Source organism: Acomys minous (genome assembly GCF_964271855.1).
Source record: "Acomys minous genome assembly, chromosome: 9".
In the NCBI taxonomy this organism is placed as follows: Eukaryota; Metazoa; Chordata; class Mammalia; order Rodentia; family Muridae; genus Acomys; species Acomys minous.
The window spans coordinates 101,952,767-101,979,843 of NC_140490.1; the positions used below are offsets into that span (position 1 = coordinate 101,952,767).

General features: G+C 41.2%; 1 long non-coding RNA gene across 4 annotated transcripts in view; it reads left to right on the forward strand.

The window, feature by feature from the left end:
- LOC311604910 overlaps positions 1-21,670 on the forward strand; it is a 55,519-nt gene extending 33,849 nt beyond the window's left edge. For 3 of the 4 annotated variants that reach the window (XR_014781739.1, XR_014781740.1, XR_014781741.1), the window contains one exon: positions 529-3,040. This is a non-coding gene — a long non-coding RNA (uncharacterized lncRNA). Of the gene's footprint in view, positions 1-528; positions 3,041-21,429 lie in introns of those variants that run through there. The other variant, XR_014781738.1, reaches the window with a different exon arrangement.
- The last annotated feature ends 5,407 nt before the right edge of the window (positions 21,671-27,077 follow it).

The window sequence follows — 27,077 nt, forward strand, 5'->3', positions numbered from 1 at the left end:
CATCGACTGTGGACTGGCTCACCAGCCACCAGCACACACACTGTGTGTAAACACAGACTCACTGCACTGACAGTAAAACAGGAGGAAGAAACTAGCATGTGCTGAGCACACGCTGACTCCCTTGTACCCTGCAAGGCATTTATTTTCCTTTTGTTTTGTTTTGTTTTTTTATCTTTCTAGAGCCCTAGGCAGTAGCTATGATTCTCCTGCGTTATATTCAGAGGGTGAAAATGAATGATAGCACAGGACAGAGACAGCATTTAAACTCATCTATACCTGGGTGTGCAGCCCTAGCTCTTTACACAACACTTTGCAGCCATGGGCATCTTCCACATTTAGGGTTGTAATTTCCGCGTTTTATTTTTGTTTGTTCTTAAATTTCATCCTTTATTAAATTGGTTCCTTCCTTCCTTCCCAGCTCCTCCACCCCACACCCACCCCACCATCCTTGAGGATGTTTAATGCCTTCGGTTTTAAGGTGGGGTGTTCTGTTGTGTTGGAGGAGGACCTCATGCCTTGTGTTTTCAGATGCTGACTGACTTCGGTGTCCTGAGATCTGGTCACCAACCTGCCACTGGGCATTGTTATAGATGGTGAAGCATCTCCTGTACCCACGTGATATAAGGAACGTTCCTCAATCATCCCTGACTGGCTAAATTAAGTTGCCTACACACCTGGGAAGGCAGAAATGAGGTAGGCATGGACAAGGTTGGAGGAGGAAAAGAGGATCATGGGAAGAAAGAGGAAGTGTGGCACGGGAAGAAAGAGGAAGTGTGGCAGGGAAAGGAGAGAGGCAGCAGAGTCACGGTGGGTTAGCACTGTGAGAGGCACATGGCCGCCACTGTGGGTTAGCACTGTGAGAGGCACATGGCCGCCACTGTGGGTTAGCACTGTGAGAGGCACATGACCGGATAGGCATGGGTGGAGGAAAGTGGCCCAGGTGGAAAGCGTAAGCAAATACTTCTGAAATTATGGATGGGACGTAGCCCAGATAGGAATTATTAGAGTAGTTGGCGTGGGATGTGAGGCTGGGGGGTAAAAAGGTAGTTTAGGGGAGTTACTATCTGCCCACCCCAGGTTAACTAAGGCTTATCTAAAAATCTATCAGGCGTCTGTGTCTTTTATTGATTTGATAGTGGGTTAAATGAAAAACCACTATAATATTTACAGGTTTTAATAATAAACATTATTAGCCATTTATTTGTATTTTCTACTGTAGGGGCAAAATTAATGCCACACCCTATACGTAATGTATATTTTACAATTAATGCCGTGGTCTTTGAGAAGTTGTGTTCCAGGTAATCCCACTCCTTTCTGCGTTTCGGGAATGATCACACACTGTCATAAACTGGGCCTGCCAGCACTCTCCAGAAACTACCGGAACAATTAGATACAATTAACACCCAATGATCCTCGGAGATAAAACAACTTCCCTGGAGAGTCAGCCTCCTGGACTCCACCTGCCTGAAGGTCTGCATTCCTGAGACTCACAACTTTCCCTTGAGATCCAGCCTCCACCCAACCTGCCTGAAGGTCAACATTCCTGAGACTCACAACCCCCGCCTATGGTTTTTTTCCCTTACTTTCCTGTGACCCCTACCCCTAATTACATTTCTTCCTTATAAACCCATTACCCTTGAAGCTCTGGTATCTCTCTCCTATCCTGTTCCGTCAGGAAGGACTGTGATCCGAAGCTCTGAGCCCGTAAGACAGGACTCTGTGTATATTGCATTGAGTGCTGGTGGTCTTTTTTGAGGAGGGGTCTCGCGATCTGGGTAATCTCGACATAACACTACAACACAACGGCACCCCACGTTAGGCGCCGTTTCAGAAATGTTCAGAAAATGTTTCAGAAAATACACGGGTTATTAATTTTTAGCATTAAAAGCCTATACATATTATGGCAGTTTTATGTAACCTGAAATCATAATTAATAAAAGACACAGGCACCTGATAGATTTCAGAATAAGCCTTATTTTACCCGGGGCTGGGCAGATATCTCCAACCTAAGCTATCGTGTTACTTCCCAGCTCCCATCCCATCCCATATGCCTTAATCATTTCTCTCTGGGCTATTTTACATCCGTCATCTTCCTCCTGGCCTGTGCGGCTCTTCCTTACGCCACAATGAATCTGTTGCTTCCTTCTCCCGTGGTACCTCTCCTATGATCTGTCTCTCCTGCAACAGCTGAGAACTTTAGCTCTGCCCCTCACTTCTGTCCTGCCCGGGTGAGGTCTTCGATTCAGCCAATCAGGGTTAATTTCTTAGGCAAGGTTACAAATGTCATTTTGGGGTACCTGAGTGTCTGCTCAGAAAAGACAGCAGGCAGACCTCGGGGAGCAAAATAACTAACCATCAAATGCAAAGCGCCGGACCATGCTGTTACACCGCTGTGTGCCCTGGTGACTACTCATTTAGAACGCCAACGTATTTCTTGGGGTTTTAATAAAAGTAATGTTATGCTTTGAGTCGGAAATGTGCGCTGAGAACCGTCTTTGGCCACCAGCTGATGAGCTTTCGGGAAGCGGCTGGACCGTGAATGGTCCTGCCCTAGCTAGTGTTTTAATCGATTGCTAAAGTTAAGGTTGAAAAGATTATTACAAATGGGGGGAGCTGAGGCCTGGCCCTGAGGGTGCTGCTGAGGAGCCTTTAAAGGTATGCCTGGCCACTGCACTCCTCCGTTCCCCATTTTCTCCCCATTCTGACCAACACGAGGTGGAAGATAATTCATTCTCCTGCGATAGTGCAGCCTCACCGTAGCAAAGGGGGCAGCCAAACACAGACTAAAGCCGCGATTCTCAACCTTTGGGTCGAGACCCTTTCAGGGATCAGATATATTATATATCAGATATTTACACTATGATTCATAACAGTAGCAAGATTGCAGTTATGAAGTAACAACAAAAATACTTTTATGGCTAGGGAGGGGGTCAGCACAACATGAGGAACTGTATTTAAGGACTGCAGCATTAGGAAGGTTGAAGAAACAGTGGGCTAAAGCATATGAAACCGTGAGCCAAAATAAAGCTTTATTTACTTCCATCTGTTGCTCTCATGTGCTTTATTACCGCGGCATACAGGTGGATGAATGGTGGAGCCTAAACATGTTCCCCCCCCCAAAAAAAACAATGTTAGAAAAAAGACCATTGACTGAAATAGCAGCATGTACAGAGTCAGGTTTGATTCAATGTGTGTTTATATTTCATTTTTTTTTTCCAGATAGATGGCTGTTCGAGACATCTTTGGTTCATCTGCTTTACAGTTTTTGTTTGCTTGTTTGTTTTGTTTTGTACTTAAAAAGCATTGCTGCCAATGCAGAGAAAACAATTATCCTCAGTTCCAACAAAGAAAACACAGAGATGTGCAGAGATGTCCTCTTACCTGACATTTTGTGTGGCTGGAACATCTTCAGTAGATGTGGATATTTAATAAACTACTTTTAAAAAATTGAGACGGAGAGTTTTATATGAAAATGCTTGTAGTTCACTTGGGCTGTGGGAGCACTGTGTAAACTGCTTCGCTGTTTCTATGAACAATACACCACGAGAATGAAAAGAAGTGATAAATCTTGCCCAGTTGAGTCACAGGAAATGCTGTCTAGATGTGCCCTGGGAATCCGCTGATGTGCTTGGAAATCAGATGGAAACGATTTATTCAGGGGCGGTGACATTTGAGTTGTCATCAAGAATGGGAAAGAGGTAGTTTCTCTTTGGAGCGACCATGAGTTTGCCTAAAGTCCCGGAGATCACCCACTCTCTTTGTTCTCTAACGTCCCCCTGTAATTTACCTATTCTTTGATGCATGCCACACTATACATGACTTCTGTGTGTTCATCCTAATCATACTTAGCCTTATATGTTTACTGAGGCACATATTTACCATGCATTTATTATATAGCACGGTATCCTAAGCACCAAGAAATGGCAAACATGAACCAAACCAAATTAGCTGTCTTCACGACGTGGCCCATTTTAATCTTTCCCTTGCTATGGTGGAAATCCACTCCCAACACAGGCTAGGCAAGCGCTCTATGGGACACCTATACCCTTGCCCTTTTTTAAAGCTTTTTATACTGAGCATTTTTCAAAGCAACGTTTTTAGAAGAAAGATAAAATGATGCTTGTATGCAAAGGAAAGCTACCAATAACATTTTACTTAGACAATAATAAATTGTAAAGTATGTTAGTAAAGGTAATAAATTCAAAGCCTATTCATGTCAAAGAACACGAAGGACTTATTTCCTGTGAAATTGGTCTAATTATCTGTTCCCAGTTCTAAGACAAGGGAAGCAATGTCTTAGTGAATTTTCTAAGTCTTCATGTAGTCTTTAATATAATTTAAATGAACTCATTGAGTGTAAGTCTTTGGGAACAGCAGTACCAGTAACTCATATTATGAGTTGGTCAGAATTACTATGACCTATCAGGGCTGGTTTAATGGAGGGGATACGTGGTAGTTATCCTTAATTGCCACTTAATTTTGAATCACCTGGAAGAAAGCCCTCTGAGCTTTCCTGTGAAGCAGTCTCTTGATTAGGTTAATTGAAGCGGGACAATCCATCCACTGTGGATTGCGTTACCAGGGAAGGGATCTCGGATTGTATAAAAAGGAGAAACGGAGTCAAGCATGCACACTCATCGCTCTGTTTTCTAGTTGTAGGTACAATGTCAGCTACCGCATGTTCCTGCAGCTGTTCCTTCCCTTTTGAGGTGTAGCCTTGAACTGCGAACCCAAATTAAAAACAGGTTTGGGTTGCTTCTCATCGGAGTTGTTTTACTGAGGCAATAGGAAGAGTAGCTAATTAGAAGTCAGTGGCAGGGATAAAGTCCTACACGGGTAAAATCCAGAGAAGCATGTGGCATTGCCAAATAAATATTTGGGAAGTCCCTTTGTAATAAAAATTTCATACTACTACTAAAATTCTAAGAATTGCAGAATAACAAGTTCACTTAGATAATTAATGCCTTTTCTTAATTTTAAATGTATATCTTCTATGATCTTCTATGCTACTGGCTCACTTTCATGTATCTGATTTTTCTCTGTCAGCTAAAGTACTTAGAAGGCGAAGCATGTGCAGTATTTTCTCCTATGGCTACTAGCATGGAACTCCAGGTCTTGCTCGTAGGGATTGAAATGGAGCGCTCAGTGGCCCGCTCATTTCAGCTCACTCGCACACTGAAACTGTGCTTTATTTAGGTTTGTCAGTCTCTTTCTCACAGCAAACTCGTGCAGACATACGTTGTGTGATCATAGAGCAGTACACAGATGGTTCATAAGAGGAAGGCTGACTGGCGTCACTTCCCTTGTGTGACTAATACCTTCGTGGGGAGCAAACAGTTTCTCTCTATTCCTCATATCCTCAACTCCAGTTTCCTTACTGACTTTAGCCACTGGGTCACTAATCTTATCTTTAGAGGGTCTCAATTATTTGTGTGCATGTGACCCTGAGTGTGTGTGAAGGGGGAGAGAGGGGGAAGGGGGAGAGAGAGAGAGAGAGAGAGAGAGAGAGAGAGAGAGAGAGAGAAGAGAAGAGAAGAGGAGAGAGGGAGGGAGAGAGGGGGAGAGAGGAAGAAAAGGAGAGAGAGAGAGAGAGAGAGAGAGAGAGAGAGAGAGAGAGAGAGAGAGAGAGAGAGAGAACAGTTTGAGGGAGACCATTGCCCCTTAGTGCACAGAATATGTCTTCCAGCCTTCCCTGTTGTATATCTTAACTAGTTCCTGGAGGATGGACCATTTCTCGTATCCTCTGAGTTTACTTCTTTATGAGTAAACACCTCTTACAAATAATTCTCTCCCCACCTTGGGTGGCAAACACTTCTGTCTACTTCCACGATAGGCCCTGGCATACTATAGGTATTTAATAGATGCTCAGTTCCATGGAAAGGAAAATGCTTGTCTCAAGTCAGCAAATATTTATCAAAACTCCACGTTATGAGGAGACGTAGTGCAGATGACATAGAGAGTATGAGGATGTCTAAGATGTGTGAGTCAGAGTCTATGAAGCAAGTACCAGGGTTACCTGGTAACCATGTACACAGAACCCATAAGCAGCAATTCAAGGTGTGCTATTATTAATTATTAGATTTATTCAACATCACGAGTACTAAAAATTTAGAACAAAAGTTAGCAATGTATCTCAAAAACAGCACATGGAGAGGGAGGAAAACTGTGCCTCTGAGCCAAGTGAACCAGATGACCAGATGTGTAGACAAGGCATTCAAGACCGAGAGAAGGAGCTGGGTGCGGAGAGAGCTCTCACCTCCTCCACTGCAGTATTTTCTGATGAGTGTGCTTTTTAACGCTTTTAAGGCTATGAGCTTTAGCTTTAAAGGATTTGAGTCCCTCTCTAAACAAATGAACAAATGTAAAAATACAAAGTATATGTGAAATATATGAACATGCGCATGAAGATCATTAGGGGTCTTAAAAATATACATGGCACACGGATAAATGTACAGGCAAAGTACCAATGCACATAGAATACAAATAATAATGAAAAAAGTATTCAGGTTTGATCAGAAGTTGGTCTTTTCCCTTTGCCATTTCCGCCTGTGGAATGAGAACCATCACACTGTTTTGCCCCCAGGCTCATCGGGATGTTTATTAGTAATATTGACATCAGCCATACACTGTCCAGGACATGCATATTTATTTTACAGGGAAGGAAAAACCCCGGAAGATTTTTTTATGAGTCATGAATAAGAGAGGATTGAAGCAGAATGTTAGGAAGAGAAACTTGTTGGCAGTGCGCACAATGGAATAAAAGTAGCAGCTAACTCTTGGTTACAGGACGGGGGAGTCCTGACGTCAACGTGAGATGGGTAGGCCAGACTGAACTTGCAATATGGGTAACAGCAAGGCTTTTTTTGTATAAGGAAGAAATGCCACTTAAGGGGGGAGTTAGCATTTAAGAATATTTCTTCCTTTAAGAGGTCATTTTGCAGAGACCTACTCCCACTTAGCAATTTAGAAAGGCAGCATTGTAATCATTATAAATGTCCCCTTAAAATATTCAAGACGTGATAGCTGGAAGGGTGCATGATAGATTTTTTTTAAACAACAGAAGCATATTTTTAGATGTTTCATATTAGATAACATAGGGAGACAGCATAGAATGTTCCCCAAAGTGAAATAATATGCCAGATTCTCTGAAGGACAAGAGGTGTCACCTATTTCCTCTCAACCTTAATATTTCCCTGATGCCTCATCATGGAACTTGGTATCAACCAGTCCAGGGGTCCTATCAATTGATAGGTTTATTTTTCTTCTTTCCTTTTTTCCTTTTCCTTTTTTAAAAAAACAATACTTTGTTCAGACCTTCTCGTGGATGATTGTTTTTAAAACTCTATTTTATTTGCTGTATTGACATCTCTACCTCCCTTCTACCAACTCCTATGAGAAAGCATGTTAGTGGGGAGAGGGGGCACACAGAGCCCTTACTTCTCCCAGCCGTTTAGGGTCAAATGGGTTCTTTGGGGACAATACAGATCTCAATCAACAGTAAACGCAGCAAGCAGTCTCCTCCCAGCTGCTGTGTTGAAATGTTTCTCTCTATCTGCCATCTGGTCTCTGGTCTCTCCAAATTGCTACATGCCTTGGGCCACCACCACATGCCACCTTTCTCTGTCTCTGCACTCTCCTATTTATTTTCCTCAGAGTCCCAGACCATGCCCGCCCCTCTCTGTGCTGCATGAGGTAGGCTGGCAAAGACCACGCCCCAACAGGAGACAATTATCAGCTGTGGAGAAACTAAATGCCAAACTAAAATCCCACAGTTGGGATTAAAGCAAAACACATTTACATAACATAACCAAGTTTACAAAGAAGCCAAAACTTCTGTGACACTTTCTGTCTTTTATTTTAAAGTTTTTTAAAGTTTTATTTTATGTGTATGCCTGCGTACCACGTGTGTGCAGTGTCTGTGATGGTCAGAAGTGGACGTTGCATCTGCTAGAACTGGGGTTACAGATAGTGAATTGCAGTGCAGAACTGAACTCAGGTCCTCTGGAAGAGTGGCAAGTGGTCTTAGCCACCGAACCAGGTCTTCGACCCCTATCTTTTCACTTGAGATTCCACAACAAGAGTTCTCCGATCCCATGCCAGGTCTCTCTCCATTTGATTCATGCTCTGCAGTATAGCTAGAAGACTCTTTCTGAAATAGAAACTTGTCATTTGTATGGCTTATAATCCACTTTTAATCTACTTTTCTTGACTTATATCTAGAATCCATGTCTACACCAACTTTACCAAGAGGCCAGGACATTCAACTTTCAACTTCATTGACAAACTATAATATATCAATCATGCAAACGACACTGTAAGAATATCCATGTTCTTTTCCTTTTTTTTTTTTTTGACAAAGAATGACATCCCTTAATGGAAATCAATTAAATATTCATTTAACCTCTTAGGTATTTCTGATTCTATCTATCTATCTATCTATCTATCTATCTATCTATCTATCTATCATCTATCTATCTAGCTACCTATCTATCATCTATCTATCTATCTATCTATCTATCTATCTATCTATCTATCTATGATCTATGTATATTTCTATCTAGTTTATTCTGCACGGATCTACCATTTGTCACTCATGTAGGTATCTACTACCTATCATTTATTTTCCCTTTTATCTAATTTAGCCTCCATGCTTCTGTCATTTATCACTTATGTAGGTATCTGCAATCTTTCATTTTCCTGGTTTTTAAATTTTAGATGCTATTTAATGATACCATGATAAAAAGTTAGAATTTGGCTCCCTTGACTCTTGCTCTCTATTGGTTTACTTTTTTTTTCTTTATTAATTTATTCTTGTTACATCTCAATGGTTTCCCATCCCTTGTATCCTCCCATTCTTCCCTCCCTCCCATTTTCCCCTTATTCCCCTCCCCTATGACTGTTCCTGAGGGGGATTACCTCCCCCTGTATATGTTCATAGGGTATCAAGTCTCTTCTTGGTAACCTGCTGTCCTTCCTCTAAGTGCCACCAGGTCTCCCCCTCCAGGGGACATGGTCAAAGGTGAGGCAGTAATATCCCACTCTCCACTCTACTGTGGCTTCTGTGTTTGCTCTGTTGTTGTTTGTAACCCATACTGGGGTGTCACGCCCAGGAGCTGACCAGTCCTTTTCTCTGGGGATGGCGAGTCCTTCCACTCCATTTCCTGTTGTTGGAGAGCTGGACCAAATGGCGTAAAGCGTCTAATCCCTGGTGCTTGCTACCAAGTCTGGGCTAGATACAGTTCAAATCCTTAGAAAATGAGGTTCATCAGTCTCAGTAGCTACTGGCTGGGCCAGATTACCAACTCAGAAATGAGCAACACTTCATCTATGAGCCCAATGAGAGGATGGCTCGTGCTTAACTCCCCATGTAGTTGTTTCCCTTTCTGTCTTGTTTATTACCCTCCTCTCTTTTTACCAATAAACCCTGAGGATTTTAACCCTTTGTGAGGCTCAGCTTTCCAGAGTGTGGAGCAAAGTTTTCAGGGAGTTTAAGAGTTCTCACTTTGTAGTTGGGATGCTGCTGTGGTCTGGCCCTGTCTTGTTCTAGCTGGACCAGGTTATGCCCTAGGAACTTCTGTTTCCACCATTCTCTTAATTCTTTGTGTTTCCTGTTTAGACCAACTGCTTCTTGAATCCGATGGTTTTCTTTTTCTTGGTCCATTACCTCATGTTGTTAAAGTATATTTTCTAGAAGCTTCCTGAAAAAAAATGTGCCTGGGAAATAATTAACAGTTTCAGAATGATTTATTTTTACCATTTTAGTTGTTTATATTGGGGTGTGTGTGTGTGTGTGTGTATGTGTGTGTGTGTGTGTGTGTGTGTGTGTGTGTGTACATATGTGTGTAGTACCCATAAAGGCCAGAGGAGGGTGTTAGATTCCTGGAGCTGGAGTTAAGTTTACACCTTTAAATTTTATTTTATTTTATTATTATTTTTCGTTTGTTTTTTTTTAAGCCTTGATATTTAAGTTATTGTTTAGACGTGGATTTTATTTCTGTTTTTGAGCTGAAGTCTTCTGTAGCTCAAACTAGCTTCAAACTCCTTACATAGCCAGGGAAATCATTGAACTCCTTCTGATCCTCCTGTTTCTACCTCCCAAGATTGCCAGTATATGGTACCACCTATATGGTTCTAGGGATGAAATTGAGTGGTGCCTACATGCTAGGCAAGCATTCTACCAACTGAGCTACATCCCAAGTCGTGGATGTCGAATTTGACCAAAAAGGCACCATTCTTTATGTTTAGTATATAATGTATGTAAGTGTAAAATATTATTATAGAATAATATTATTACATACCATTTATTGTATTATTGTTTGCTAATCAATTATGTTACTAATAAGAAGTTTGCTATCAAAGTAAATACTTATTCTTTGTACATTGGTAATAACTCTAACACAGAAACTTTTAGGCCCTTTAAGGAGAATCTCCAACATTTAAGATGATGCTCTTGGTGTAGACGTTACCGACAAGATGTCATGGGTCAATGTTCCCTTGAGTTCTAAGACATTTTTTCGAGTATTACTTTTTCCTTCAATAGTCTTCTGCTTTTTAGTTTCATGGTTAATGTCAAGCATCATATAAATTACCTTTTCACAATTCCCTATTCTTTGAGGCTCTGGGGACATGGCAAGCAACAGAGTAGCAAACAGTCCTGCCTTCCTGGAGTGTGCACATTTCAGTAGTGGAGCTAGAAAGTTCAGTGGGTAAAATAAAAAATACTTTAGAAAGTGATGACTGCTAAGCAAGAAGGTGGGCATGTGGCCTTGCACTTTCAGGCCCAGGGAAAAGGCTTCATTCAGAAACCGAGGTTCCAATCAGACTGCAGGGACAGCAGCTCCCTGGGGGACTCTTTACTGGCAGGAAACACCAAGTTCCAGGCACAAATGCACTTAAGGAATAGTGAATACAACCAGTGTGACTATAGTGAAAGAGTCTATGAGAGCATCCAGGGTGTGAAGCTAAAAGCAACTGGGATGCAGATCATCCCTAGGACGGCACACAGGAAAAGAACCATGGGAAAGTTTTGATCAAAGGAGAAACATGATCTGGCTTCTGTCTTATTGAGATCACTTTAGACAGGGTATTGAAAATAGGCCAAAGGCAGGCAAAGGTAGCACAGGCTGCTATTTGACACTATTGTAAAAAGTGGGGGAAGAAATGGTGTCCTGTATCATGTTAGTGGCAGCAGGGATTGTGGGGTGTACTGGATTTCCTTCTGTGTCCAGGACAGAGTGGGTCACGATTTGTAGACCAGACAGCATTGAGGCTGTCAGATAAAGCAGAAGCAATGATGCCACCAAGGTTTTGGCTCAAGCCTGGAAAAAAAAAGTTGCCAAAAACAGAATGAGGAAGAAGCGCAGGAGAAACTGTTTTTATTTTTTGAGTGGAGGGAGAGAAGTGGGGGTGGTAAGTGAAGTCTGGAATTGGACGTCGGTGGTGGATGACAGCCATAGAACACACTCAGCCATGTAGCTCTGGATTTTTAAGGAAGGCATGTGGTCTGGCCTTATAGAGGTGGAGACCTATAGAATATTGGTGATTCATAACCCTCGGCCCTGGATGAGATAGCTTGGGTAGGGGCATCTGTGGATTCTGGAGAGATCTAAAGGCTACTTCTGAACAGGCAGGCAAGCTGAAGAAGCAGCAGCCCAAGAGGCTGAGAGGAATGCAGTGAAGGAGAAGGAAAAAGCAAGTGTGCTGTGTACCACAGCCGAGCAAGGAAAGGATTCCAAGGAGGAGATGACCTACTTTGTCAAGTCCCACAGAGAGAGCAGAGTGAGGTGAGGACGTGAAGCCACCTACTTAAGGCAAAAAATAGTGTTTGTGGTGTGGTGGGAGGGAAAGGGACACGAGTGGACTAAGAAGAGTGGGAAGGGACAGGAAAGAGAAGATGGAGACACTGCACAGACAACTCTTCTCAGGGGGGCTGCTCAGAGGAGAATAGAAACAAGGTTCTATGTTAGATTTGTATTAATTCACGTCACTCAGATATTATGCGTCGGGATTCTTTCCTTCTTTTCTGTTTTTTTTTTTTAATAAAAACTCTTTATCTTTTTGTTCTGGTTGCTGGGAACAACTTTTGTTTCATAAAATCCTTTTTTGACTGGTCCTGTTACCATTTTCGTTTCAAGAAACCTTTATTTTAGCTGGTTATTCACAGGAACTGTGAGCTCTACCCTTGTTCTTCATTTATCCAAAATTTTTATGTGGAAATATGTGAAAATTATACATGTTGTGCTAATAGCTTTTGAATTTGCTTTTGTTACCTTTTTTTCTTTTTCTAAAATATTAAAGGGTGCTTAAGATATATAAAGTCGTATGAATGATAATGCGACATAATCCTTGGCTCTATCACATTTAGGCTTGGGGTGGCAGCTCAGTAGCAAATACTTGTTTAGACTATGTAAGGTACTGAAGTTGATCTCATATAAATTGTGCAGCTGTGCTGCCATGTAAGTTGTATATGTATATGCAGATTATACATAATATATAAGGTTATACATAACATATAAAGTATAACATTAAAAATTTTTTAGTATCCCAGTTTTGTTTTATAGTGTCATCTCAATTTCCTAAAGGGATTCGGTTCTTTTTTTCTGAAGCTTATTCCTTTTTGTGTTGACTTTTATTTCTTCTATGTCTTTTCCTGCTTGCTTGAATCTGTTTTTCATATGAAGAGACTCCCATGGTTAGTTAGAGATACTTGTCCATCCACTTGCCGTTATGAGTGGAGCCTAGAAAGCTTGGTAGAAACCTTCCTGTGTGTGGATAGCACTGTCCAGCTGTCAGTGTTTAGTGGCTAAGACAAAACCTATCTTTTTTTTCTCTTTCTCTTTCCCTACAAATGCCTGCCTCTATACTTCCCTTCTTTTGGTCTCTGTCTTCTTACAGAAGACTTTTATAGTTTCCTGCAAGGAGTTATAATTCGCTAGATTTTCATCAATCCCTTTTTTTTCTGTATGACACCTTGCTTCTGACCTTGGCCATGCTTGGAGTTTGAGATGCAGCTTCGTTGGGAGTAAGCATTTATCTTCTGTCCAGCTTTGAGGATGGAGAATTCCCAGACACTAGGAATCAGTGGAAGGTGCTTAAAATTTCGTACAAGTTTTAACCATTTTTTTAAAGCAATTCTGTTCTGTCTGTGGCCTTCTAGAGATGGCTTGCATCTCCAACGCCTGTGGCTTTTGGAGGGCCTAAGGACCAAGTGTGTTCACCGCATCCACACTGTAGACTTTTACTATCCCTTTCTCTACTCGGCGTTCTCCATCCCAGATGCCCCATCACACACATCTCAATGATCTCTTTTCTCATCCCTTTGCCTCTCTAATTTCAGTCAACTGTGACCCCAAATGATATTTTGAAAGAAAGCACATTCCTGTGAGTTTTATCACTGTATGTTGTTAACATTATCCTGCTTTACTAGGAGTTATTGTTAGTTATGCCCTGCTGTGCCCAAATTAGAATTTAAGCATTGTCACAGGTAAATATGGAGACACTAAAATAGTACATTCAGGGTTCATTATCACCCATAATACCCAGCATCCACTGGGGTTCCATGGGGATGGGGTGTGAGTCCTTTATTGCTTCCTCAATCACTTTTTAGAAGTAAAAACAGAATAAAAACCATGTTTGATATTAATTAGTATTACTGTTATGTTTATTAACAAAATTTAAAAAGTTGATATGTTTGATAAAGTGCTTTTTGAAGTATATAAAGATAGGGTTTTGATTTTTTTTTTTCAGAGGCAGGTTCTCTTTGTGTCGCCTTGGTTGTTCTAGAACTAGCTCTGTAGACACATGATGGTTTCGAGCTCACGGAGATCTACACCACCACCGCCCACCATGCATTTTAATTTTAATTTTTTTTTTTTTTTGGCTAAGATTGAGAGGGAAGGAAGACGGTAGCTTTTTGACATTGGCTTATGAGGCATATAAAGTCCCTGGCTGTTGAGAAACCCAGTGAACTTGTAAGCATGGTGTTTGCTTTGATACTTAACAGTCAACTCCAGTGAAGTGTTGATGAGGGAGACTAGGACTGAATCAGTTACTGGTATTGGGTAATTTAATTACTCACCTAGTCTCTGTTGGGGAATGAGAAGTGTGAATATAGTGGTAAAAAAAATAGATATGAACAGTACTGTAACTGAACACAGAGAGCGCGGTCCCTTCCACACGTGTTCTTGATGGTCCCTTCCATATATGTTCCTGAAGAAAGTTGTGGGACACAAGTCTCTTGCTCCTTCTCTCCTCACATTCCCATGTCTTGGTCAATGGGCTCCTTGGGCCATGTGCTTCTGCCACAGGCCCTGAGTGACGTGGCCCATCCGTAGTGAACTAACTCCAGAACTATAGTTCTCAATTTGTGGGTCATGACTCCTTTGGGAATCTAACTACCCTTCCCAGGGGTTGCTGAAGACCATCAAAACCAGAGGTATTTAAATCGTGATTCATTGCCGTAGCAAAGTTATAGTTATGAAGTAGCAATGAAAATAATTTTATGGTTGGAGGTTGCCACAGCACGAGGAACTGTACTAAAGAAGCATTAGGAAGGCTGAGACTGACCGTTCTAGAACCATGAGTTAACACAAACTATTTCCATCCCCTTCTCCTTTTTTAAGTTGATTATCTCGAGCATTTTGTTACAGTAATGGAAAACTGACTAGCACACTTTTCATGCCACATGTGCAATGGCGAAAGCAGAGCACAGTGTGTAGATCTCATGGCTCTTTGACAGATTACATTTCTGGGCTCTTCATTTCAGACAGATCAAAGCTGTTTAAGACAATTAACTTTGGGCACATCCCTTTGAAATCATTAGGGTAAAGGAGGGAGGAGAAATCTCATTGCAGCCTGTTTCTTGTCTGTCAGCTCTTGTTACCATTACTATCAGTCACTCCTCACTGAAATGTTTTTATAGAAGCATACCACATCCTTATTGGATATTCAGAGCAGAGTGTTCTTTGCTTTGAAGACGCAGATATGAAAATGGCCACCACTGAAAATTTTACCTCTTAACACTCATGCAGTGGTGAAGACTGTGTGTGTCCATGCGCATCAGATTTTCTCCATGGCAATACATGTTAGTTTTCTTCCCTCTTATTGGAAAGTTACCTGTCTGTGTTCAAGGCTTTAGGGTGACCACTTACTTTTCCATACATATAGTAGCTACGTGATCTCGGGCGTTTTAGTTAATTTCTCCAAGCTTTATTTGCGTCTGTCCTAAAATGCAAAGGGCACTGCTTTTATTTTAGGAGTGCTGTAAGAGTTAAACGAGAAAATATATTCAAAGCTCCCAGGATAGGGTGTCATACACAGCCAGCGTTGAAAAAATCGTATGCATATGTATGTATGTAAATATGAAGATCTAGTCCACTTGGTAACAAGTGTTTGCATATTCATTTGTGCCTTCAACCTGTCCTTTGCAAAGGCAGAGCTAATAATGATCTGTTTCCTGGGACTGAGTCAGATCTATTGGCCCAAGGAGCCACTGTTTCTTCACAGCCCATGCAGTGTCCTCCATGATTACCCCCCACCCCCATCCGCTCCACCCATACTCTGCCTCTTAATTGCCTCCCACCCACCCTTCCAGGACATGACTTTCCCTTTCTCCCACTCCAAATGATTACGCAACAGTCAGGATGCTCTTTATTCCGGAGCCTTTAGAAGAGCAACTTGAGGATCCACAATTATTTCAAGTGAGGAGTGAAGCAACTCGTCTCTCCCTTCACCCATGAGTCAAGACATTTATTGGTCACGAGTTTTGATAGGATCTTCTTCATGGACTGGAATAAATCTGATAAGTTATTCACTCTTGGTTTTAGACTTTTTTTTTTTTTTTGATAAATGATTAGGAAATAAGCAGGTTGGCCTGCCTGTGATGGCTCATGGGAACTGTAATGGTGACAGGTCCTGGAAGGTGTCTGGCTGGAAGATCCCTGTCAGGGCACTCTAGCCATCTGCACTTTTAAATTCTCTACTAAGGTGATCTCAGGTTAGAGATTATAGCAAAAGGCGTGGAAAAGAAATGGGTCTTTCAAAATACTCTTCCTTCTCAAGCCACTTTACCTTGGCGATGCTCCTTCTTTGTTTTGTTTGTTTGTTTTTTGTAGGCGGGAAGGAATGAAAGGAACCTTAAGAAAAGCCTAAAAGGCAGCCCAACACAAAACTAAGTACGGCTTATAGATGCTCAGAGACTGAAGCGATAATTAGGCAACCTGTACGGATCTGAGCTAGGTCCTCAGAATACATGTTTTGGTTGTGCACCTTGGTGATTTTGTGGGACTCCTAACAGTGGGAGCAGGGGACATTTCTGACTCCTTTGCCTGTTCTTGGGACCCTTTTCCTCCAGCTGCGTTGCTTCGTCCAGCCATGATATGACGGTTTGTACCTAGTCTTACTGTATCTTGTTATGCTGTGTTTGGTTCACATCCCTGGGACTCCTGCTCTTTTTTGAAGGGAAATGGAGGAGAAATGGCTCTGGGAGAGAGGAGAGGTGTTGGAACAGGGTCTGGGAGGAGGGGAGGGAGGAGAAACTGCAGTCAGGATGTAATATATTTGAGAGGAACAAAACACAACACAAAACAACAACAGCATCGGTATCAGAGTGTTCAAGTTGGGGTTGAAGTAGTGAGAGAAAGCTTTGGTTGTACCCAAAGCCCAAGGACTGAGCTTGCATGGCTGTCCAACCGTCAGTGCTTTCTTTTTCTTTTTTTCTTTCCTTCAGAAAGAACAATTTTTGAAAGTTAGGAGAAAACATTATATTTAGTGATTCATTCCATTTATTGCACAATAGCTCATGTATCTGGGATGTATTCATGTTTTTAACCAAATGTCAAATTTATATATACTTTTTTTTAATAAAGTGAAAAATGTTATAATTTCTTAGAAACTACAAAGAAGAATTGAAGTCTCAGAGGAGGTGGAAATGTTCATCCCAGGACTCATTTAAAAAAATAACTCAGTCCATCCTTCCCATTCACAATTACTGTAGAGCATTCACTGCAGTTGCCTTCTTTCTGAGAGCATGGTAATTCTTACTGCCTTCATGGCTACTGTGTAGGAAATGCTAATGTGTTACCATGACTAGAGGAGTCAGCGTGTTATGTAGAGTCATGCATTTTCTTGTTCTAGACTGTTCTACAAGCAGCAAGCCACAGGGCTAGCATCCCTGATGTGCTGTCATCCTACCCACTTCCAAACAAGCTCCTACCTGTCACCATCACTGTGTCAGGCTTAACGTACCTTTCACCTATGGAAACCAGAGACAATATTTACTACTGTAACCGCCTTAGAACTTAGTGGGGGTTTTTTTTTTCAAGTGCTGCTTTGAGGCAAGAGTGATGAAACTGAAAGGGTGATGTGGTAGAGAGTGGCAAAGTTGGAGGAATGCTACAGCCAGCGTTAAGAGGATGCTGCTTTTCAGGGAGGTAATGTCTGAGGAGGAAAGAGAAGACTTACAATTACACCCCGCAGCCTAAGGATCAGTAATAATCGGCCACGACATTACATTCTAGTCATTCATATACATTCATTTACTGGATCATGGGATTCTGGATACTGGATTCTAGGGCTTAAAAGTCTCTCCTGTTACGGGGTCCCGCTCAAACTATGGCACCAGCCAAGGACAATACAGGCCGTAAACTTCAAACCCCTACCCAGATCTAGCCAATGGACAGAACATTCTCCACAGTTGAGTGGAGAGTGGGGTCTGACTTTCACAGGAACTCTGCTGCCTCATATTTGACCACATCCCCTGAATAGGGAGGCCTGGTGGCACTCAGAGGAAGGATAGCAGGCTACCAAGAAGAGACTTGATACCCTATGAGCATATACAGGGGGAGGAAGTCCCCTTCAGGCACAGTCATAGGGGAGGGGAGTAAGGGGAAAATGGGAGGGAGGGAGGAATGGGAGGATACAAGAGATGGGATAACCATTGAAATGTAACATGAATAAACTACTAAAAAAAAAAGTCTCTCCTGTTACAGTGCCGTATGTGAAGATGAGATTAGATGGTGGTTAACGGTGACCAAGGAGATGAAAGATTGCCCAGTCTACGTGTAGTAAGTTAAGTTGGACGACAGTGAGAAGCCCTGGTGTGCTTTGTATTTTCAAATGGATGGGAGTAAGTTAAAAAAAAAAAAAAAACGGGATGTTCCCTCAGCAGCTTGCTGATTTTGGCAACAGTCCAACCAGTGTTGCAAGAAAGGAAGAGGCCTCAAGATGAAAATCTCTTACAGGTTGGCAGCTGCCCAAAGCTGAAATCTTGACAGGAAAGTGCGGACACACCCAAAAAAAAAAATCCTGATTAAATTGCAGGTGTTGTGCAAAATCCAAGTGGGAAGAGAAAATGTTCCAAACACTAAGCAGATGCCGCGGGTGGGCCCTACTGGTGTGAAGAGGTCGGTATGCTAAAACCTCAGGATGTGAGGGAAGTGTCGGGTGTTTGTGTTGTAGATTGGGGCCTTTCTCGGAGAGTCATGATCTCTTTGATCTGGAAAGGGCTTCTCAGAACAACTTTCCCAGTGGAATTCCTTTTTCCAGAAATAAGTCCCTTCAATGAAATCTTGGGAGATTATGCTGTATAAAGGTGGAATGTATCTTATTAGCAAAAATAACTTTATGAGTTCGGTTTGAACAAATTCACTCGTCGCAAAGCTGCTAAGTGGAACCAAGAGTGTATTTTTTAAAATTAATTTATTCATATTACATCTCAATTGCTACCCCATCCCTTGTATCCTCCTGTCCCTCCCTCCCTCCTGCTTTCACCCTATTCCCCTAACCTATGACTGTGACTGAGGGGGACCTCCTCCCCCTGTATATGCTTATAGGGTATCAAGTCTCTTCTTGGTAGCCTGCTATCCTTCCTCTGAGTGCCACTAGGCCTCCCATCCAGGGGACATCGTCAAATATGGGGCACCAGAGTTCATGTGAAAGTCAGTCCTCGCTCTCCACTCAACTGTGGAGAATGAGAAGTATGGGAGAATGGGGAAATAGAAGGATCCAGAGGGTCCTAGAAACCTACAAGAAGAACAATATGATGGATGGATCTGGGCCCAGGAGTCCTGCTCAAACTATGGCACCAACCAAGGACAATAGGTGCAGTAAACATCAAACCCCGACCCAGACCAAGAGTGTATTTTGATCAGTCAGAAGACTTGAAATCAGAACCACCATGACATGACTTTTATCGAATATTTATCATCTCATTTAATTTAAGATTCTTTTTTTTTGTGCCTTTACATATTACGAAACAAATCCTAATTAGCACGGGGTGCATTTCTGAATGAGAGGTCTTCAGTAATTACCTTGTAATCTTGTGGGTACCCTGGTTGCAGGAGAAATCTTCCTTCCCATTCCAGCCGAAACAAGAGTTGGAAATGTAAGCTAACGCACCTAGCACTAGCTAGCTTAGCGCTCATGGGAGTATTTTAAACATTATGATATTTAGAATATTTCTTAGAATGTTAAAATGCCAGCTTAGGCTACCATCTGTTTAAACGGCAGTGTGGGAGCTCTCCCGTTGAACCTAGAGAAAGCTGCTGGCCACTGGAGGTGATGCGATCATTATTTCTCAAGAGCCAAAGAGTGGGCAATCCGGCAAAACAAACAAGCTTAATGCTGTTAAATAAAATGATTTACATTCCTTTTAGAAATGTCACAATGAGGACTTCAATCTGGCCTTCTTGACTGCTTTTCTGTTTGATTTTCATGCAGAATGAACTAAACACAATGTGTAACACTCACTAATTGCCAGTTTTATTCAGTTAGCGTCTTATTTAGAATGTGCCTTGGGGCCCAGTGATCTATCTTATTTATGTGTGTTTCCCCAGCTAGGTTTATTGTCCCTTCCTGAAGGAATCAAGGCCATATGTTTTCCTACCGCCACCAGCATAAGGAGGGAATTAATTTGCACGTAGTAGGGGATTACGCACATATTGATTCTGCATTTAAGCTGTATGTGAACTTATTCTCAAGCAAGCTTGTATTATTGTAGCTGATGTGAGGCACTGTACTGATGCTTCTAAGCACAGTATTTGTAATACACAGACTGATTAATCTATAATGTTGTATAAAATCTCATAAAAACAACTTTTATGTACTGTTAATTAAAGGGATAGGTATTAAGCATAGGTATTAAGCATTCAGTGCTGACCTTGGAATGTTGGCATTTTGTGCAGTTAGTGTATATATATATATATCATGTCAAAGATAGCTGTTATCATTGAATTTGTCATTAAAACAGGATTTTAATGGTTATTATTATCTCTTCGTAAATTGACAGGTTTTATTTTGCTTTGTTTTTTGCTTAACTTATCAATGCCATTCTGGCCAATAAACCTTACTATACTTTTTATCAAAAATGTGATAAATAAAAACAATTATAATTTGTGTTTGGTTGAAAGAATGAGTCAACAAATCATGATTATATTTTCATAATGTAAGGATAATAATAGAATCAGTGGCATGCTCATTTTAGTTTTTAAATTTTTTGGACATTTCTTACAGTTTCTGATTTCTTTAATTTACATTGTCACCCGTTTAAAATGTTTTCAATTACAAAGTGTCGACTTTAATTTATCTTTGCGTCTCTTGGGTGCCTCTTTGCTCCATCTGGGCTGAGTGTTCTTTTGAGCACTTCACAGTTTTCACTTAAGTGACTGATAACTTCACTTCTCTGAAGCCATTTTTTGCTTGGAAAAAATTTTTTTTGTTGGTTTCCTGCCTTCTCTTCCTGAAAAGCATCCTTAAAGTGTGCCCCCTATTGAGTAGTTATATGTTGTGAGTCTTTTGATATTTGAAATGTGTTGATTTTACATAACATTTGCTTGCTAACTTGGCTAGGTGTGGAAATATTCCTTAAAATAGCTTTCTTAATACTATACCAGTTTTTTAAAAATTGTGACTACTATTTTTGAAGTTTTATTGTTTTCTTCTTAAATTCTTTACATGTATAATTGCGTTATCTTTAACATTTAAAACAAAATTAGTTCTTTATGTGACTATTAACAGAGACAAAAAGCTTCATTTATAATCTGATTTCATATCATCACTTAACCGCAAACTTTTTGCAAAAATTATAGATCTTCTCCCAAGGCATTCAAGGCACACTGTGTGGTCTCTGTAATATTACCATAGAATCCTGTGAAAACATCAGTGTGCTTCCTGCAGGCAAAGTGGATTCGGTGCTTTTGTGTCTTTAGCCTCTCTAACACGGTGTCATGGAAAGCCCCTTACGTCCCTGCCATGGTGGAGATGGACTTTTCAGGCCCCTGTTAACTTGTCCTCTTTCCTGGCTTATTCTCTCCATCACCTACAGAGGCAGGGAGCATGGCCGACACAACTCTTTTTAAGGTCTTTTGTATTTGAAATATTTTTCCTTTATTTCTATTCTTTTTTTTTAAATGCTACATTTTATATCCCCGAAAGATGCACCATCACACAGCAAGGACATTTGCTCAACCATGTTCATAGCAGCCTTATTTGTAATAGCCAGAATCTGGAAACAACCTACATTCCCCTCAGTCGAAGAATGGATAAAGAAACTGTGGTACACTTACACTATGGAATACGACTCAGCTATCAAAAACAAGGAAATCTTGAAATTTGCAGGCAAATGCATGGAACTAGAAATGATCATCCTGAGGGAGTTAACACAGACCCAGAGAGACACACAAGGTAAATACTCCCTTATAAGTGAATATTAGCCCAACATAGATGTCCTCTGAGAGTCTTCACCCAGTTGGGGGCTTGGGACAGATGCTTGGACTTGCTATCGGATTCCAGGTGAGAGTGGTTTAGAAGAATGGGGAGATAGAAGGACCCAGAGGGCCCAGAACCCCACAAGAAGACCATCAAGGCTGGAAGATCTGGACCCAGGGTAGGGGGTGGGGGCTGCACTAATCAGGGACAATACGTGCAGTAAACCTAGACACCCTGTTCAGATCCAGCCAATGGACAACTCATTCTCCATAGCTGTGCGGAGGGTGGGGACTGCCTCTGACATGAACTCTGGTGCTCCTGATTTGACCACTTCCCCTCGGTGGGGAGGCCTGGTGGCACTCAGAGGAAGGGGAAGCAGGCTATCCGGATGAGACCTGATAGGTTGTGAGCATATGGTGGGAGAGGAGGTCCCCTTCTGTCAGAGTTCTAGGGGAGGGGATTAGGGCGAAAGAAGGAGGGAGAGGGGAACGGGAGGATAAAAGTGAGAGGGGAATGGGAGGATAAAAGTGAGGGGATAACAACCAGGATGTAATCTGAATAAATTATTTTTAAAAATAATAGTACACTTTATTGATTTACTCTGTGTTTGTGTGCACATATGCATGTACTAGGTGTGGAGGTCTTCTGCCAACTCTGAGGAGTTACTTTCTTATGTCTAGTGTGAGGCAGAGTTTTTGTTTTTGTTTTTTTTTTCCATTTTGTTTTTTGTTTGTTTCTTTTTTGTTTGTTTGTTTGTTTTTTTCTAGACAGGGTTTCTCTGTGTAGCCTTGGCTATCCCAGACTCACTTTGTAGACCAGACTGGCCTTGAACTCATGTTGATCCGCCTGCCTCTGCCTCCCAAGTGCTGGGCTTAAAGGAATGAACCACCATGCTTGGCTTTTTTGTTTTGTTTCTGTTCTCTCTCTCTCTCTCTCTCTCTCTCTCTCTCTCTCTCTCTCTCTCTCTCTCTCTCTCTCTCTCTCTCTCTGATGTACAACATGGTCCAGGCTGGCTACTACTCAAAACTGTTGACTAATTCCTGTGTCTTCTTCCTGTGTTCCTGTAAAAGTGCTGGGGTTATAGACACACACACGAGCACATCAAGCTTCATGAGCTCTGGGAATGGAACAGAGACTTACAAGGCAAGTGCCTCTACCCACTGAGCCATTTCTTTGGCCTTGGCCCCTACTCTAATTCTTGTAGGCAATTTGGGTAGAGTTTAAAACTGACAATCAGTATTTTTTTAGACTTTAAATTATTTTATATTTCTTAAACTTTAAAAAATATTCTGTAACAACTAGAATTGTCACTGAAAATCCTATTATCATCATCATCAACATCATCATCATCATCATTATTATTATTTACTCTTGGATTCATGTATAAACTCTGTGTTTCTTTGCGATATGGAAAGATTAAAATCTTTTTACTCTTTACATTTCAAAAGTTCATGATTTGAGGTTTGGTATAGATTTTGCTTACTCATTTTATTGAGAAGTTGGTGAGTGATTGCAAGCTTAGTTCTTAGAAACGTTGGTAGACTATTTTGTTGTGTTTTCTCTTTTGCTATCTGATATTTATGTTGGTTACATGTTAGTATCCTCGTCTGTTTTTCTTGGATTTTCAACTTTGTATAGCTGGTGTCATTCTTAGCCATTTGACATTTCTGGTATCATTCTTTTAATTTCAAGCATTCTACACACACACACACACACACACACACACACACACACACACACACACGCACGACTCTCTGGCTGTGAACTCACAGAGATCCACCTGCCTGTGCCTCCCAAGTGCTGGGATTAAAGGTGTGTACCACCATTACCCAACTCTCCTTATATTCTTAATGATGCATTTAAAATAGTGTTACTGTGGTTTTCAGCATAAAAACCTTTTCTCAGGAGCCCTAGTAGGCTGGACTTGGCTACCTGTCCTGATATACTAAAGAGATGAATAAAAAGCAGAGAGAGATTCAGTCAATGTGAACATAGGGTGGGAAAGAGAACAAAGAAAGTGGTTCAAGGACTTCACCAAGACCATTTTTGGGGTACTAGCATGGGGTTTAGGTTGAAATAGAGGATAAGAGGTGCATGTAACTAAGTAATTCTGGACAAGGTGTAGTCCTGCCTATCACTGGCCCTTCCCTTTCTCAGGTCTGGTTCTGCAAGGTAATAGGATAAGTTACTGAATCATGATTCTGTTAATCGCTATGGCTACAGACTAACTCTTATTGATAACTATCTAAAATTTAGGGACATGTGGACTCAAGAGGAAAGATTAAGGATAACTACTTATCTTGGTGCCTTCAGTCAGAATGTAGACACAAAAAGAGGCAGTGACGCCAGGCTAGCGTCTTTCTTTCTTTCAGTTTCTTTCTAGGCCTAAGTGAGGAGTCAACATGTCTTAGCAAAAGTTGCTTTTCCCCCTTGTTTCCCTATTGCTTCTTGTTCTATATTGGCAGCATTTTTTTTTCTTATTTCTCTGAGGGCATTAAGTTATTCAGGGGTGAGTTTTTCTATCTGGACCATAGTGCTTCATTCCTAGTCTCTTTTACTGTCTGTTTTTGGTTACTGTACTGTTTTTCATGTCACTGCTTTCCCTGAAATGTCTCCTGTTTGCTGTGTGCTCTTTTCATTTAAGCCATCCTACTGAAAGGCAGAGTGGAAGAGCAGATGAACTTCCTTCTGGCATAACTGGAATGACTATTCCACTTGCAAAGCTACGGGAAAGAAAAAAAAAAGAAAGAAAGAAAGAAAGAAAAAGTTTTGCTGAGGGGTGGTGGTGCACGTCTTTAATCCTATCACTCAGGGAGGCAGAGGTAGGTGGATCTCTGAGTTCAAGGCCAGTCTTGGGCTTACATAGTGAGTTCCAGGACAGACTACACTACACAGAGAAACCCTGTGTCAAGGATGGGGAGAGAGAACTTATAGGTAGCAGTGTCTCTACACAGCTTTGTTTTTCATGGTACTGAGAAACAAACTCAGGGACTTCTGAATGTCAGGCAAGTGCTAGGCCACTAGGCTGCATCTCCAGCCTTTTTTTTTTTTTTTTTTAATTTAATTTTTGTGATTTTTACTTCCGGGACAGTGCTGGCCTTGAATTTATCACTTTCCTGCTTCAGGCTGGTATTACAGTAGCTGGTATTATAGGCTTGTGCTACCAAGTCAGACTGTAGATTTATTCTTATGCACTCGTCATCTTAAGGATTTTGTTCTGTGTGTGTCTGTGTGGTATATTCATATGTGCACATGTGTAGGCCAGAGGTTGACTTTGGGTGTCTCTCCACATTTTTTTTTGAGGCTAGATCTTTCTATTATACAGCTCTGACTGTCCTGGTACTGGAACTTGCTATAGAGACCCAGCTGGCCTTACATTTATAGAGACCTCCCTGCCTCAACCTCTCAAGTGCTGGTACTCAAGGTCATATGCTACCAGACCTGGAGCAGCACTAATTTTTGAGACAGTTCTCTCTTTTAACCTGGAACTCAGTCATTGGCTAGCCTGGTTGGCCAGTGAGCTCCACCCATCAGACGGAAGGTGTTAATCTCTCCAGCTGCAGGAGCCTCAGACAACAGTTCCGGGCCCCCAGCTTTTACATGAGTGACAGAGACCAGAATTTAAGTCCTCATGCTTGCACTGTAAGCATTTTGCTTCAGTCCACCTACTTGTGATGTCATCGCTTACCTGTCACAGGGGTGTGGCCCTTCCCAGGGCCATATAAAAGGACATACTCTCTACATGGGGTCTCTCTCTCTCTCTCTCTCTCTCTCTCTCTCTCTCTCTCTCTCTCTCTCTCTTTCTCTCTCTTTCCCAGTCCCCTCCCCTGTTTTCATCTCTCTCTCTCTGGGGTACCCCTTCCTGCTTTTTCTTCTCCCTTTATTATCATTTAATAAACTCCTCTACAACATAATATTTGCTGCCTGGTGCCTTATACCTTATGACCTTATGTCTTACTGCCTAAATATTTAATCATAACATTGGTGCTGAAACAATTATAAAATGCACATCATGACTTTATCTACCGAGCCGCCCCCTTAACTCTCATCCCAAGGCACAGAAGGTATGTCCTATTATTTAATATGCCAGTGGTTATAAAAATGGTTTCTTTTTAGTCTCACTCCATTGTTCATAGGACACAATCTTTGGTTTTAGTCTCTGCCAGGAGCCAATGGTTTGGAGAGGTGAAAGGGACCAGGTTATGATGGAGAAATCAAGTTGTGACCACTCTTTACTCTTAATCTAGAAGTTGCCTGACATAGGTACCCTAATCTGTGTCTGCTCTTCTAGAGGTTAAAAAAATAATAAAATCTTTGACTTAGGATAATTTGGGGGTTTTGATATGAGTAAGCTTGGTCCTCATGCTATTCCACTGCTGATGTGTGTCTCCTTTTCCTTCTCCCAAGTAAATGCATCACTTCTTGGCTTTATAGGCTCCAAGAAGGTGATGCTCTCATTTCATCTTCTGTCCTCAAATTCCTTGTAGATTTGTCTCTTTTTTTCCTATCTCTAGTTTCATCTTAGTAGAGTGTGGGAAGGAAATAAAGATCAAAGCATATGTTCTCAGACTTGACAGATTTTTTTTTTTTTTTGCTTTGCTTTAGTTTAGTTTAGCATTTGCTTAACAGGACATTGAAATTTGGGGGGTATCAAAAAAAAAAAGGCAAACAAAAGTCCATTACTTTAGTACAACTATTTAGTAAAGTATTTTTCAAATGTTTATGTATTTTATTATCGCTTACTCATGTCACATGTATTCCTGTCTACTTTACAACTTAATATTTTATCATATATCTTTTTCATGGCTATAGGCTGATGTCACATGAGTTGCTCACACTATTTATAATATTAAAATCAACAAATATTCACTTTCTTAACTAACCTCCTAAATATATACTCCTTAGTGAAATGATTAGATCCAATAGGAAGGACATTTTCATAAACCTGTACCATCTTTCTATACACTATTTAAAAAAAAGTGTGCCAAAGCTTAATATCTCCCATCAATGAAAATACGACACCAATGTTATCAAAATTATTGGACCTTTAGAGTTCTTCCTTAAAACTTTGGTGATTGGCAGTACCTCTCTTTCTTCCTCCTCTTCCTTTGAATATACCACACACAGACACACATCCCTCTATGTACATAATTTGTGGCATGTGATGGTGCTTTCTGAAGCTCATTCATGGCCTATGACACATGACTCTGATTTGTAGAGAAAGTGCCTTCCAGACCCATGAGAACGCAAATCCATTCATTGTTGAGAAATTGTAAGCAATAAGTCTGAAGGCCCCGTACTGTGGGCTTCATGCTGTCCCTTCCCTATCTCCCTCATTATGGGGCCAAACCTTGGGCCTTGGAAAGGAGGAGCCA